The sequence below is a fragment of the Hyaena hyaena genome, unplaced genomic scaffold (assembly GCF_003009895.1).
Source record: "Hyaena hyaena isolate Hyena2069 unplaced genomic scaffold, ASM300989v1 scaffold_221, whole genome shotgun sequence".
Lineage (NCBI taxonomy): Eukaryota > Metazoa > Chordata > Mammalia > Carnivora > Hyaenidae > Hyaena > Hyaena hyaena.
The window spans coordinates 1,213,557-1,229,626 of record NW_024080853.1 but is presented as its reverse complement, the minus strand read 5'-3'; positions in this window follow the sequence as shown (position 1 = coordinate 1,229,626).

Genomic DNA, 16,070 nt, shown 5'->3' with positions numbered 1-16,070 from the left:
CTAGAGAAATACATTTTTTACTTTATAATAGAAGTCAGTTGGAAAAGAAAAGTTATTGTATACATAATTCATATTTACAGTCAACTTTTTTGTGTTAGCATTTATCCAAAAATATAATGTATATCCACAGAATCTGTTTTAACTTAATTTAGATTTAAGGAATGTTTTATTTATTTTATCCTCCTTAATGCTGAGTATTACTGCTATTAGTGTGCCATCTTGTGGCTCATGTGGTGATATTTTCTATTCTTTGCTGAGGTTAAAGACACTTTATATGATATACAGAAAGGTTCAATAAGATTCTTTTCGTTGGTACAGTAGAGGAATAAGACTGTTACATAAAATAGCCAGTGACAAAATGTTGAGTCATCCAAAAATGTATAGGAGATCATGTGTAAATTTTAATTTAGCCAATATAATTAAGAAATGAAAAAAATTTATAAGTATGGATGGTGTTGGATGTTAACTAGACTTACTGTGCTGATCATTTTGCAATAATACAAAATTAACTCATTATATTGTACATATACAAATATTGAATCATTATATTACATACATAAAACTGATATGTCAATTATACCACAATTAAAAAAAATAAATGAAACTTTCAGAACATCGAATATATTTGTTAGGTGTTGTTTCAAGATACACAAACCATATGCACATTGGCAATATACCAACAACCAGAATGCAGTAAAATAAACTTGACCCAAATCTTAAATTAGCTTTAATTTCACTGTTTTTTATTCAGATGATTCTTTAGAGTCCTATAGGTCCATACTTTGAATATTAACAAGTATATGTCTGAGCTTTTGATTTGCTTGGATCAAAAGCAGAATCCCTATTTATAAAGACCCAAACCTTTGGGAATAGCGTAATTGGTGGAGAATCCACCATTTTAATTCATCCTTTGTAGAATTACAACCACATGATCTTATATATTGCGTTATTCCTAATGAGTATTAAATAAGGATTGAGAGATAATGATCTTTATGATTTAGTTATAGAAGTGCCTTCAAAAGTCTTGTTTTCCAACCATCTCAAAGTGATAAAAGAGATTCTACTCGTGCCATATACATTTTCAAAGTTAGGAGAGTTATAATTGATGACAGAAGGATGTTTTTGCTGTTGAAGATAAAAGGACAAAAAGCAAAATCAGACTCTCCAAACATATCCAGATAATATTGGAAGGAAGCATAACTGGAAAGAAGTATGGGAAGAATTAGTGATGGCACACTGGCCCTTGGAAACAGCAGTTACTACAATGAGACACATATTACTTGTTATTATTAAAGGAAGAGTCATCACAAATACAATCATTTCAGAACTTTCTTTGAATCAGACATGGGTAAACAAAACAGTAACTTGCACTTATTAAGTCCTTACTACATGCCGACTGCTTAACTTACTTATGTCATTTAATCCCTACCATGACCTGACGAAGTATCATTTTACAAATGAAGAAACGGGGGCTGAGTCAAGAGACTCGTTTAAAGTCACGTTCCCAGTAAAAGGCCTGCTCTGGATAGAACCTGAGTGTATCTGATTCTGGGTCTTGTGCTCCTAAGTGTGACCAAAAGTGTCTTATAACCATGTTCTGAAAGCCTGCCTTATCCATGCTTTTCAACAAAACCAGGCTAGGTGCAGAGCAGCCGTGCATTCTCCTAATGGCCATAAGCAATCCAAGGGGACAGCGAGGGATAAACAGTAGTTAACCCAGACTGCTCCGTTACTGATGGCTATACGGTGGCCCACGGGTCATTACTGCTGAAGCAAGGCTACCAATCATTTGAGTAAATGACTGTTAAGTACCAAAGTAGGTAAGTGCCACAGCCACATAGGATTTTTAATTAACATTTTTTAATGTTTATTTATTTTTGAGAGAAAGAGAGCAAGCACAAGTGGGGAGAGGGCAAAGAAAGGAAACACAGAATCCAAAGCAGGCTCCGGGCTCCCAGCTGTCAGCACAGAGCCCAACGTGGGGCTCGAACTCACAAACCACAAGATCATGACCTGAACCAAAGTCAGACACTTTACCAATGGAGCCACCCAGGCACCTCTGACACATCTGATTTTTTTTTTTTTAAAGGATACAGTCATCCCCTCAGAGGAGTGTACTTCTTTTTTCTGGCTTCCTCAAAATGACCAGCATTGGGCTTTTTATTCAGAAAAAAAGTTATAATATAACATATGTTATCTTCTATCATTATCTTCTTTCAACCCTGAAGTCAGGGTCCCTCTTAATCTTTTTTTTTTTTAAGCTCACAGCCTAAAGCTGTAAACAGACCACTGTACCACATATACATCATAGTATGAGGGCTAAGCTTTTAAGGATGGATTATAATATTATGATCATACAAACCTTGCAAAACCGATGTGTATTACTGCATAGTTTTTTGAGCTGCATGCTAAGTAGGCACACTGCTAAGCAACCGGTGTAAAAAATTATATATAACTCATAGTATTTTACACATTTACACCCAGCAATGGAAAAATCTCATCAGAGTTTCCTACAAAAAGCTGAAGATGTCTGGGTTAATAACCAGAAGGGAATTGTGAGGGCAACCGTTTGTCATCCTCCCTGTAGCCACCCCCCCCCTCTACTTTTCCCAGCTGATGACACCACAGCATGCTGGGGGTGGGGGAGGGGGCTGAGGGCTCTTCCCCTCAGGGAGCAGAGAGCGTAGGCTCCTACCCCAGGGCCAGGGATGAATCATGGTTGGTCTAAATCTGTTTTAGTGATCTCATTCTTCTCTGTCTGGGGGTGACCATGTGACAGATTTCAGTCAATTAGATGTAAATGGAAATTTTTGAATGGGGCACCAGGAAAGCTTGTATCTTCCTGACTAACACCAGTCACCTTGACTGACCTAGCCTTTCGCCTTCCCTGTTCTTCTGCCTGGGATGCAGGTGAGATGTCTGGAAGCACGGCAGACATGTGTGACCATGAGATGACAAGTGTGAGAACAAAACCCCATTTTCTGAGGGAGAGCGGGAAGAAGAATAGAAAGATCCTTGGTCTGTGAAAGCATCACTAAATGGCTGTAGGGGCGCCTGGGTGGCTCCGTTGGTTAAGCACCTGACTTCAGCTGAGGTCACGATCTCATAATTTGTGAGTTCAAGCCGTGCGTTGGACTCTGTACTGACAGCTCAGAGCCTGGAGCCTGCTTTGGATTCTGCCTCCCTCTCTCTCTGCCCCTCCCTTGCTCTCTCTCTCAAAAATGAACATTAAAAAAAATGTTTTTAACAAATAAATAAATAAAATGGCTGTATCATCCCAGGACTGCCTTGGGCTTCCCAGGAAAGAAATTTTTACTTATTTGGGTTACCATTTGTTGGGTTTTCTGTTACCTGCAGCCTGCATATTAGGCTGAGCCATATGAAATTCCATTTTTGTAATTTAAAAATTAGTGAAGATCAAAAGCTTCATGTGGTTCAACCAATATGGTGAATTGTGACAGAACTCAAGATCATTTCACTTCAACAGTCAAAACCTCTCCTTTCCTTCTCTCCTGCCCCTTAGAGTACATCTTTGCTTCAGTATCTCTGCTATTTAATCTGTGATGTGCTGGTAAACTGGTTGGCTGGGGGTAGAGGGAGAAAAGCCCCGATGTGTAGCATTTCCGGATCTCTGTGGTGTAACTGCTCCCACCACGGCCCTACCAACGTGAGGCCCGTGAACAAGGAAAGAGATGCACGTGGTCAGCTCTCTGGAGCTCAGCCACAGCCAATGCCAATGCCACCTCCTTCATGCTGGCAGCAGCTCTCTGCTGAAGTGTGTGAGGGGCTGCACTAATGTTGTTGGAAAGAGATTGATTATTCCTAATGTCATTTTTCTTTGTAGGGTTGAGGCAAAAGTATGAGGGAAAGGATACAATTAGGACTTGGGATAAAATTGGACAGTGGAAGTAAATGTCTTTACCCTTTGATTCATTTAGAGCTTGTGAGAAAGAATAAAGAAAATATGTAGGGACACCTGGGTGGCTCGGTCGATAAAGGTCTGACTCTGTATTTCAGCTCAGGTCATGATTTCATAGTTAATTAGTTCGAGCCCTGCATCAGGCTCTGTGCTGACAGCATGGAGCCTGCTTTGGATTCTCTCTCCCTCTCTCTCTGCCCCTCCCTGCTTGTGTGCACATGCACACACTCTCTCTCTCTCTCTCAAAACAAATTAATAAACATTTTTTAAAAAAGGAAAATATGTAGCCAAAGAAGATAATAGCCTCCAGGGAAACACAAAATAATACTTAATTAACTCAATTGGTTTCTTTTTTTTAACAACTAGCATTTCTATTGCCCAAATCTATTAATTGTTTCTAACAGAATAGGTAAGAAGGTGAATTCACTTTTTTTTTTTTTTTAACAGCAGTATTTTTGTTGCTGTGAAAGAAGATGAAGCATTTGGCTTCCTTCTGGGGCAGTGACCTTTATAAAGCTATGACAAAACTCATCTCCTCTAGCTGCTAAATGCCAAATAACTATGTAGTTTTCAAACACTGAATTTTTCATTAGTTTCAGGTAACCAATCCAAGGAATGATTAAAATCCTTCCCCGGTTAAGCCAGACCACAGCCCAAGGTATTCCAAAAGGCCACCAGTATCAAATGCAAACTCTACATTCCTTGTTATTCGTGTCTTCTTCGGAAACTGAGATTGCCTCCAGAATTGCATGCAGAATTATTTTACTGCCTTGGCTTGCCCTTTAGACTCAAGAAGCCCGCCTTGAGGAGTGGAGGAACTCCACTATTTATTCCTATGGGGCTCTTGAAACTGAAAATGGATGCAACAAAGGCCTCCTCTTAGTTAATGCACACTGGCCCTTCAGATGTTGCAGGCTGACTAGTCTACCTGGGCAGACACCAAAATGTCTTCCAGTCCTGAAGTGTTGTTGTTGTTTTTTTAATATGTTTACTTTTATGTTAAAGCTAAGTACACCTGTATTGTGAATCAAATTATTTGTTTTATTTAGAAAACCATCTGATACCAATTGATATGATCAGACGTACTTATAAATGAAGAAAGGTAATAAATTAGAGAAGAGCAGAATTAACATGGGTTTGTGGCTGAGAAGTTCTATAGAGACAAAGGGATCTGAAGGATGGGGAGAGATTTAAGGATTCGAGGAGCTAAGGGGTGTGAGGAGAGGAGAAAGGGAGGTAACAGACAGCCCTTGTTTTCTCCCAGGGGCTTCTTGTATCTCAGAGGGTGCATTATCCATTTCGAGAAAGGTACCCCAAAACAACTTCTAAAACCTGCCCATCTTTCCTGCTGTTTGTAGCCATGACTTAGGATTCTAAGGTCTGAAACCACTTATTGTGTCAATGACCTTGAGAATAAGGAACTGTCGGGTGTGACTGCCTATTCCAGGAATGCTGTGGGTATATGGGCCCATCAGGTGTTTCTCCAAATCGCCTTTCATATATTAAGTATCTCTTTTTCTCCTGCTTAAATACTGCTTACAAACAGGAACACCCTTTGATTTTCTGTCTTTTAAGGTAATGTATTATTCAAAATATAATAATGTACATTCTGTTTTAAAAAGAGCTTGCAAAATTTCTAACTCTTACATGATGGTAATATCTAGCCTTCACATCTTAGATGGAAATTAAGGTTCTGAAGTCACTTCCATCCAGACCATTCTTTTGTTATGTCCCCTTGAGGTTCAAGTGGGAGATACATCCCTTTCTAATACTCTTGGTCATAAGATCTTAAGTCCTGGTAATGGGTGAAAAAGGCAGAAAGCTAAGTGTTCTTCATGTCCTATGAAATACCCACAACACTCCAGTGTGTACAGTTACTACCGTCACTTCACAGAGGAGCCAAATGAGGATCAAAGAAGTGAAGCAACTTACCGAAGTCCTGCCACAGTAGCAGACCCTGCAGCACTTGAACCCTGGCAGTCTGTCTCCAACTCTTACCATCTTTACTGCCACACTCTACTATGTTGGGAGAATTATAGATGGTTCTCCTGCTTAACTACCTCCCAAAGACACCCCTCCCTTCTTTGATATACCTGCTAAGTTAATGCTCCTTTATTTCACCATCTGTTCTTGCCTGGATTTACTGTAATATCCTCCTAACTGTTCTCCCTGTCTCTGATCTTTTCCCTACTCCCTCCTGCATTCCTTACCCAGCCATTAGTATGTCTCCCAAACTGTCAGTCCTATCATGCTCCTCCCTATGGCTTACACGAAAAATCTGATTCTTCATCTCTCAGTAACCCTGGCTGCATGTGCTGTGGACCCTGCCTTGCTCTATCCCCACACCCCTGCCCATCTGATGCTCCAGTTTTAGGAAACCACCCAAATTTTCCCAAAGACATTCTTTTGCATGTCTTTGCCTTTGCTTGCATTACTTTTCCTTCTGCTTGGCATATGCTGACTCTCTTTTCTTCATGTAGCTAATTTCTACTAGTCCTTCCAATGTCTAGTCAGGCCGCATCTCTCTACTGCAGTATCCTGAGCACAGCCCATATTGCAGCTGTCTTCAGGGAGCTCCTAGTCAGTTCAGGAGGTTAACGACTAAACCTAGTAATAGGCAATTCCCGTTTTTAAGTCACAGATCTTACTATCTCACAGTGCATAGTCTTATGATAGTCACAAAGGGAAACATCATCCTTTGTTTTTTGTTTTTTGTTTTTTTAATATCTTTATTTATTTCTAGGAGAGAGAGAGAGAGACAGCGTGAGCAGGGGAGAGTCAGAGAGAGAGGGAGATACAGACTCCGAAATAGGCTCCAGGCTCTGAGCTGGCAGTCAGCACAGAGCCNGGGAGATACAGACTCCGAAATAGGCTCCAGGCTCTGAGCTGGCAGTCAGCACAGAGCCCGACGCGGGGCTCGAACCCACGAACCGCGAGATCATGACCTAAGCGAAAGTCGGACGCTTAACCGACTAAGCCACCCAGGCGCCCCCCGGAAACATCATCCTTTGGATTGCTATGCTTTACATGGGAATGAGACCTGACTAACCAAGACCCTTGACCCTTCACCATGACCCTTGTTCCTAGGTGCACCTATGCGCCTCTCCTCATTTGGAGGAGAACTCTAAAATATTTTTACAACAGAATTAATTTTATGTCATTATTTCCCTTGGATATTGCGGATGTCTGACTTATTTATTTCTTATGGTGTTCTTTCTTTAATTTCTTAATAAGGCTGAAGATAAAAAAAATAATTTAAAAAGGAAATCTCAAAAGACATTTTATTTTTGAAACGAAATAAGCAACTATCTATTGCCTTACTTTGTAAGTTTTATTGATCTTTGATTCTGGACATGAAGTAGGAAGAGGAGGTTGGCCAACTGTAGAAGACACGAGTGCATTTTGTGGGGTTGGCAGTGCTAAAATAAGATTAATCAATAATTAAATGAGGAGCCAGAGATCAACCTGGAAACTGTGTGTGAAGTCAATCTGTGCCTTTAAGCTAGACTCGAGCAGACTACGAACCTGTTCCTGCCCCTCAAATCCTCTCACACTCTTCTCCCTCAATAGTCGTTTTGGTATTTGATTTTTGTGTGTGTGCTGCTGACTAATTAATGCTCATGCAGATGAAAGGCTGGGAGGGAGTTCGCATTAATACCATAGCCTTGTTTGGAGGGCACCTAGATGCAGATTGTCCAAAATGCTTTCAATAAAGTACATTAAGAGACTGCTGAGAAAAAGACATGATAATTGACAAAAGTATGGGAATTCTTTGAAAGCTAAGTGGTGAATAAGAGCAGAGGGTAACAAACTGGTAAACCATAGGCCTCTCTCTACTCCAGGATGCCAGAAATACAAATATGTATGAAGCGACAGAAGTTGCAGGTTTTAGCAAATGGGTAAAAAGTCTTAGGACCTTTTATAAGACTTGCAACATTGGACCACATTTGGTCTGGATATTAGCTATTCCTGCTTGGCCTTTAGTCCCAACTTCTTTTGTATGCCTTCTGTATCTTGAGAGCTAGAAGTCAAAAGCCACATTTTTCAAAATCACTAGGAGCTAAAGTTTTACATGTAATTTAGGTCCAAATGATAATATACCTTCATGTAAATATAGAGAGTAGGATTGTGTGGAAGCCCATGTCTGCATGTGTAGGCTGGTAAGCGGGCTCCCCAAACACAAAGGCTGTGAAAGCTGCCTTCATGCTCTCATGGTGAGGGCTCAGCTTCCTGGATGTGAGCAGCTACGGGGGCAGCTGTGACAATGAGACATAAGCAGCAGGGGAGGCTAGACCATGAAACCAACGGTCCAATGGTAGCCCCATGACTTTCCAATGGATCTGTAAGTGCCTAATTGCCTACATTAAATCCCTTCCTAATTGAAAAAGCTAAATCAGTTTCTAGTTTATGCACTGAACTTGAACATAACATCTGAACAGCAAGTAGAAGCAGCCTGATTTATTAAAGAAAGCACATATAATTCAACACCTATGACTAACTCTGTCGTACCCCACGATCCTATGTTGGCGGATAGATCCCCACACTGGGGTTAGAGTTACTGAAGGTCTGTTTATGAGTGCAATACTTCTGTGTGCACCCTGTGGTTTTGAAGTATGTGAAGCAGAAACTGAGGAATTGCTAGGTAATCAGGATTCTGTGTCTGTGGAAGGAGTGACCTCTGAGTTAATGGAGGGTCAGTAGTGAAATGATGTTTATTGTAACCATTAGTAGTTCTCTCCTCCTCACCCTTCATCATCTCCTCTGCTGGGTTCTAACTGTCCAGACCTCTGAATGTTGAAGTATCCAAAGGCCCACATATTGACCTTCTCTCTGCACCTATATTCATTCCTTAAATAATCTCATCTGGTCATTAACTTTAAATGACATTATTGTGATGAGGGCTCTAAGACCTCAGGTAAGACTCTTTCCAGTTCACCACATGGTTAGTTTGTTCATGGGTTTGGGAGAAGACTGTGGGGAGGGGTGGGTAATTGACTAATATTCAGATTCTTTGAAAATCCATACAATTGATGAAAAGAGTCTTCTAGAAATCATCCACAAAAGGCCTTCCTGAGATTGAGAGGCACAGTCTACTCACATTACACTGAGTCTCTTAGTATGTCTAATAATAGAAAAAAGGACAAAACAGTGTTTAAAAAAATTGGGATATGTCTTAAATGTTTATTCAATAAGTTAATGCCTTTAAAGCACACACAAACACAATGACTTTACTGACAGCCTCATTGGCATGGCTTCTTGCTCCTTCCTACCAGTGGTTCTGTAGCCATGTGAACTGCTAATACCAAGCAAGACTTTGGGGAGGTGAGGAACATTTAGATCAGAGGCTGTCCTTCCTTTGAACAAAGGGAAATGGAGTTGGGCTCACCACAACTCATCCATTCACTCCCAATGTTATTATCTCCACGTATTCCCATCTTTGACAAGGACTATCACCTTGACCAAACTGTAATCAGCCTCTTCTGAGTATTCTTGACTGGCCTTGACCTTGGTCTGCTAGGCCAGTTTGACCATAGGCCTTCCCCTTTACCCCAGGATCCCAGAAATGCAAATATTTATGAAGAGAATCCTGCAGTTTGTGATATCTAATCATGTTCCTCTTCCTCTACCTTTCATATCTAATCGAGTATCATTCATGTTCCATCCCCAGATCCTCTCCCCCTGCCCCTTGGCTATAAATCCCCAGCAGCCCTTGCTGTCGCTGGAGTTGATCTCACTTCTGTACTGAAGTCCCTCTCCTCTACTGCAGTGGCTTGAGTAAATCTGTCTTGCATTTTTAACAAGTGTCTGATGCGATTTTTCTTTGACACCTTACACTTTTTCTCTTTTACAACCATGGCCTGCTTAAGACTGGAAGAAGCATGCTAACTGCAGCAATGGGATTGATAGACTAGAATGAGGTCATCATGTCAGATGTCAGGGCGGAGTCCTGATAGTACTTTACCACCATATACTTCATGGTGAACACTGAATTCTGAACTGGTAAGAGGACGAGGGTAAACCCTAAGAACACTGGAGTCAATATTTTGTCTTCTGCTTACTGCCTCTTTCATAATATTGTTTACTATGCACAAAACACCAGGTTGGGGAGTCCATTGTGTCTGCATGGCAGCCCTGTAATCCTGAATCGCAGCATCCTACCTACCTGACAATTTTCTACACTTAAGATTTTCTTTCTTAGCTGACACCATGATCAAAGCTTATCAAAACTGCGTCTGCTGCTTCAGAGAATGTGCTTGCTAGAAAGCAATGGTAGTAGGAGGGTAAAACTTTTGTTCCCTTCTAGGTTCTTTGGCTGGTCTAATAGTTAAATTGACATAAGACAGAGTAACAGGAGAAAAACAAATTTCATATGTATGAGAGCCCCATAAAAACTGAGATTTAAAGAAGTGACAAAAGCAGGAAGCTTTTATACCTTTTAGGCAATGAGACAATGAATTTGTAAAGAATTGACAAGACAAAGGGGTTTGGGCTCAGAGTAGTAAATTAGTGAAGGAACAACTTTGTTTATACAGCTTTCTTTGCCCTAAATTCCCTGTTTCTGGCGATAAGGATGCCTTCTACCCTCCGAGAGCTTTCACAGGGGGGAGTTTATCTCAAGTAGACAATGGAGGGTCCGCTACTTTTTTCTCAAGTAACTTTACTTCAGAATAACCAATACACAACTATGTGTGCTGACAGATGGCAACTAGTTTACTGCAATGATCATTTCACAAGAGATACAAATAGCTAATGGTGTTGTACACCTGAAACCAATATAATATTAAATGTTAATTATACCTCAATTAAAACAAAACAAAGCCAGACTAATCAATATGCCACACTGGCATACTTCTGAGTGACATATTCTGCTCTCCTTCAAAATCCTAAAATATAGTCATTCTAAAGAGTGAAACACTGCAAATGTGTGTATTGTTCCTTTCAGTATTTGTGTGTTTAACAGGAAATACTGCTTTGACACACCATAAAGACTTTTTAATTGTGGAAGGCTGCTAAAAACTGAAACTATCTACTCTCATAGTCAGCCTGGGCACCAAGAACCAAAATCACACCTACTACCTCCATTAGCATGACTTGGCTCTTCCCATGTCTTCATCAGATGGTTGTGTATTTCCAGGAGTGTTCTCCTCGGACAAATGGCTTGACTGTTTATTACAGGAACTTCCTGAAAGACCTCTCATCTCTTCAACAAAAAACATCCATAGAGAATTTGAACCTAAGATTCTTTGAACTCCTGGCCTTGACATCTCTACCAATTGTGGGCTGTTGTATCATGATCTGCACCCAGTTCTGAACCCCATTTTGAAAGACTCACCTTAAATCGTACTTCCAAGTCTCAGTAAGTTCTGTCCTAGGCTCTCCCCACTCTGAGATATCAAAGTCTTGCAAGGTGGTGTTTATCCTTACGGAGGTGAGTGATAAACTCAAATATGTCTTATCACCAGTTTGCGTTGGTAATATTTGGGGAGCCAGCTTCTGACAGCTCAGGAATTTTGCATTGAGAGAAGTCTATAGCAGCACCATTAAATCATCAACACCACTTAAATGTGAGGATGGTCCTAGGTGGATTTCTTTCAAGGTGGACATTATAGAAAGGCACAAAAGTTGGTGCCAGAAAGTTGCTTTAGTTGTCAGGATAGATAAAAACCCAATAACCAGTCCACAGATTGCCAAAATGTTGTCATTTCCTCAAAAATCCGAGAACTCACATGGGTCGTTTCCACGTCCATATTATTCGAATGTGCCAACTAAAAAGGTAAAATAGGTCTCAACAAAGTGCTGTTGCACAAGTAAAACATGTTAATTCTAAATATAAAAATATTAGGTCTCTATATTATAATTCTTAAATGAATCATTTTCATATGTAACTATTATGGGAATGCAGATATGATAACACATTTCATTTTGGAAGAAGTAAAAGGATACGTATGAGCTACAAGTTTTCCAATGTCTGTCTTTAAAGCTTCTAAGAGCTCATATGTAACAAATTTAAAGGGAGGATTTTTTTTCCTTTTATTCAATTGAATGGTGTTTAGTATTTAATATTCCAGAAGCCACTAGAGGGCGCAAAAGCCCGCCTTAAATCCAGAAGCTGTCCCCTTTCAAAGGGAGTGATAAACACACACTGTTATATACACACTGGCAAGAAGCAGAAGAAAAAAGTCTAGTCATTTGCTCGTGAGTAAAAACTGGGAAAAGATAATAATTCACACAAATGCATAAGATCTACCCTGTGTCAACTTAATTGTTCAAGAGAATCAAGTTCCTTTCCTCTATCATACTAGCATTTGTTTCTTTCTGAGATCATACCATAATAACTAACTTGTCTTCCATGTAAGTAGTTTTTACAGGTACTAATGTATGAGGGGCTTGTGTATCAGTGTTGGCCTGATTGTTAGAACTTCTAAACAGGAATTTTATACTAAAGAAATTAATTTATAAGAAATAGTGAATGTCAGTGAGGCTGCAACTCAGGTAATCAGCACGAGACAAGAAATTACACAGAATCTTTTGCAAACATGTGCCTGTGCAGTGTACACAGAGTGTTCCTGGCTCTCCTGTTCCGCAGCCTTCTACCCTGCATTACTACCCCTGCTGGCCGGTCTGCTGCCCTGCAGGGTCAGGGACTGCGGCTCTTGGTCACAATACCTCCCAATAACCTACTTTATTCAATCGGTCATTAAAGTATCCCAGGCATAGGATAGGTGCTTCATATACATTCACTAAAGAAGGCTTGCACGTTACTTAGAAGGAGGAGGTCACATTTAATACTATAAAATAACTGACTTGTTCAAAACAGAAATGCAAATTAAATAAAGGCTCTGGGTTCTACTGTGTGTGGATGCCACAGTCGAGATAAGGAGTCAATACAAGGACAGGCTGGAAAGCACCAATTCCTCAGCGCTAGTCAGTGGGAGCCAGCAGTGTCCACGAAGCTGGTCATGAGCCTCCTGGGAATGACGAGAGATCATGGAGAAGATACTAGATTTTCCACAGGGCATGAAATGAGCATTCAAGCCAATCTGATTAAAATCTTTAATAATCAAGAGACCCCAGCAGACTTGAAGTTGTTACATAAGCATTTTAAAATAGAAACTACCCTGAGAAGTGGGCATCTGAAATGCAAACGACAGAAAGTCTCTGGATAAATTGGCTCAGGAGCCTCATGATGCTGAAGGAAATTAAATCAGCCTCAGGGACAGGAGAAGGCAGGAGGGGAAAGAGAGCTCTGAGAAATAACCTTTTGTGAGCACATCTGTGCGGCAAGGAAGGGGCTGAACATTCCCCCAATAAGCCGATAAGGTCAAGAGTGGGCATTTCTTAATCACTCATGGCTCCAGAGTCTTTAAAATACAAATGCCTGGATTTTTCCTGGCAAAATAAAGGTTCAGTTCATGAGTGAGCAGCCACGATAATAAGGGGAGAAAAATTATTTTGCCCTTTTCTCTGTTTTGTCATCCCTTTTACTCCGTCTCCTATTAAGGTTAATTCTATGTCTGAGAAGAGCATATGTTTTCATTATCGGGTAAAAATGTCTGAATTTTTATATGTATTAGCATACTTTATTTGTTTTTCTCATAATGCGTCCAGAAATAGAGGAAACCACAGAAGTTTTTTGTTTTTGATGGCTCATGACCCCTCATTTCTCTCCAGTTAAGCCTGATTTCTTTATAGAAGCACCAGCCTGCTCCTGGCTGGACCAGAAACCTGGAGAAATCCTTCCAGAGCACCAGTGCTAGAAGTGAGATTAGCAAGCTCACTACTCATAACACAGCAAATGAGATGGATTCACTCATCAAACATCTATTGAGTGTCTGCCATATGCTGCAGATAAAGAAATAAATAAGCCCAGATCCCTATTCACAAAGAACTCAGGTCTAGTAGAATGAAGACTAGTGAGTACAAGGCACTGAAGTATTGCAATGGAGGCGTACATGCTCTACAATTTGGGGCTGCAGTTGCAGTTGGCAGTACATTTAAAGGCAGGAAAACCCAGCCAACACCCACCTCAACAAAAAGGGGTCTCTTTGTCTCAGATAACGAGGTCAGAGGTGGGCAGTCCAGGGCTGGGACAGAAGCTCCATGATGTCATCAGGGACCCAGCCTCTCTGTCCTTCCCTCTACCATCCTTAGCTTGGAGGCATTTGTCTTTAAGGCAAAGAGGAGGGGGTAGAACAAAGGGCAGAATGAGGCATGCCAGTCTATTCTGTAACTTTTTCTATCTAGAAAGTATTGAGGAGGAAAAATTTTCTTCTACCCTTCAAAGTTCTTCTAGCTGGCCTAAGAATCAAATTGGCAGACAAGATTAATATGAGAAAAACCAAAGTTTCAATTACATATGCATGGAGACCCAATAATGAAATGAAGACTGCAAGAAATGACCAAAAGCCAGCATTTTTAAATACTTTTGGGGGCCAAGAGACAATAAATCTGTGAAGAATTGACAGGACAGAGAAAACTCACGTTTTGGGAGCTTCAACTAGTACGACATTCTAAGCAGAATTTAGGCTGTGGTCGTTAATTAGTAAAAGTTCAAGGTTTGTTTACACAGCCTTCTCAGCTCTGAATTCCCTGTCTCGGGTAGTGGTAAGAATGTCTTTTTATCTCCTGGTACAGTGAGGGTATGTTTCAAATGGGAGATTTATTTCCTGCTTTTCTGGTGACAAAGGGGTTGGGGGGTGGGGTCCAAGTATTCTTGCATTGGCTCTTTCTCAGGTAACTTTTAATTCAAGATGATCAATATGCCGAAGTAGCCTATTTTGTAGCCGCCTGTCCCTGATCCTTACAAAAGCAAAAACAAAACAAACACACACACACACAAAACTTTGCCAGAGGCCCCAGCAGATAAATGTTCTCTTATGTCTCATCCATCAGAACTGCCTCACAGGCCCACCCCTGGCTGGAAGGGGGCTGATGAGAAGGGGGCTCGGGGTAAGAATTAGGCTAGCCAACCCATAGTACAGAGTACACTTGTGCATTTTGAAGCTCTCCATTGTTCTTTCTCACCCACTCAAGCAACCACTGTCTTCTCTAGTTAATCTGAACACTGGCAGGGAAAGACCAGCAGATGATCCCCAATAATGCCTATGGTTATTGCTCTTCCAAAATATTTCCCTGGAGTAAGATGATGAACAAGGAAGTTCATCTTTTAGAGAATTTCCGCCTTACATTTAGTCTTTCAGGGTAGAACCTAGACATTTAAAGAAGAGTCACTGTGTCTCCCTAAACAGGTTTACCCTTCCCCTCTTTGGAGTTCAGCATCTATTTTAGACTACGGGGGCTCAGCAGCTCCAACTCCTTTTCAGCTGAGGTGACTGAAACTTTGCTCTTTCACTGGTATCCCCACCATCTCTTTACTAAAGAACTGAGTGTTGCCTCCCAAGGGGACCCTCTTCCCCAGCTTCCTGGGAATGCGGGCACCCCAGATATCCCCTAACCTATTGTCAAATACAGGAATAGCATCCATTAGGCACTCATTATGTGCCAGGCACCATATTAAGTTCCTTTAGTCCTTCAACCACCACTTTATGAGAGGTATTAAGGGACACAAAAGTTAAGTCACCTGTCCAAGGTCACAAGGACAGTTAGTAGTAGACTGGGAATTCAAACCTAAGCGGTCTGCCTCTCATTGGGCACTGGACAGAGGCTCTTACTAGTAAATCACCTCTCTTCATCTGTATTATATTCTTAATCTACATTACAGTTTAGGGAAAATTATATTCTTGGGAACTCTTCTGACTACAGACAGTGGGATCCTGTAGCCAGCTCTAAGTCAGCTTAGAAAGATACATGGTTAGCACCAATAATTCAGAAATGTAAGGAAGTTTAGGATTTTGATTGTTTATTCATTTATTCAATAAATATTCATCGAACCCCTGATATGTGCTAGGTACTACTCCTGGGCTGAGGATTCGACTATGAGCAAGATAGCACTGTCCCTCCCCTAAAAGTTTACAGTTTCTAGGGAAGACAAGCAAATAAATAAAATTTGATGAGACTATGATAGGAAAAATTTAAGGTACTATAAGAGAACATTCTAGTCACGGTTCCCATTTAGGGGGGTGGAGGAGGGGGGCTGTCACTTCTAGGAGGATGTAATATTTAAGCCCTTTGAAGGGTTGAAGTTAGCCAG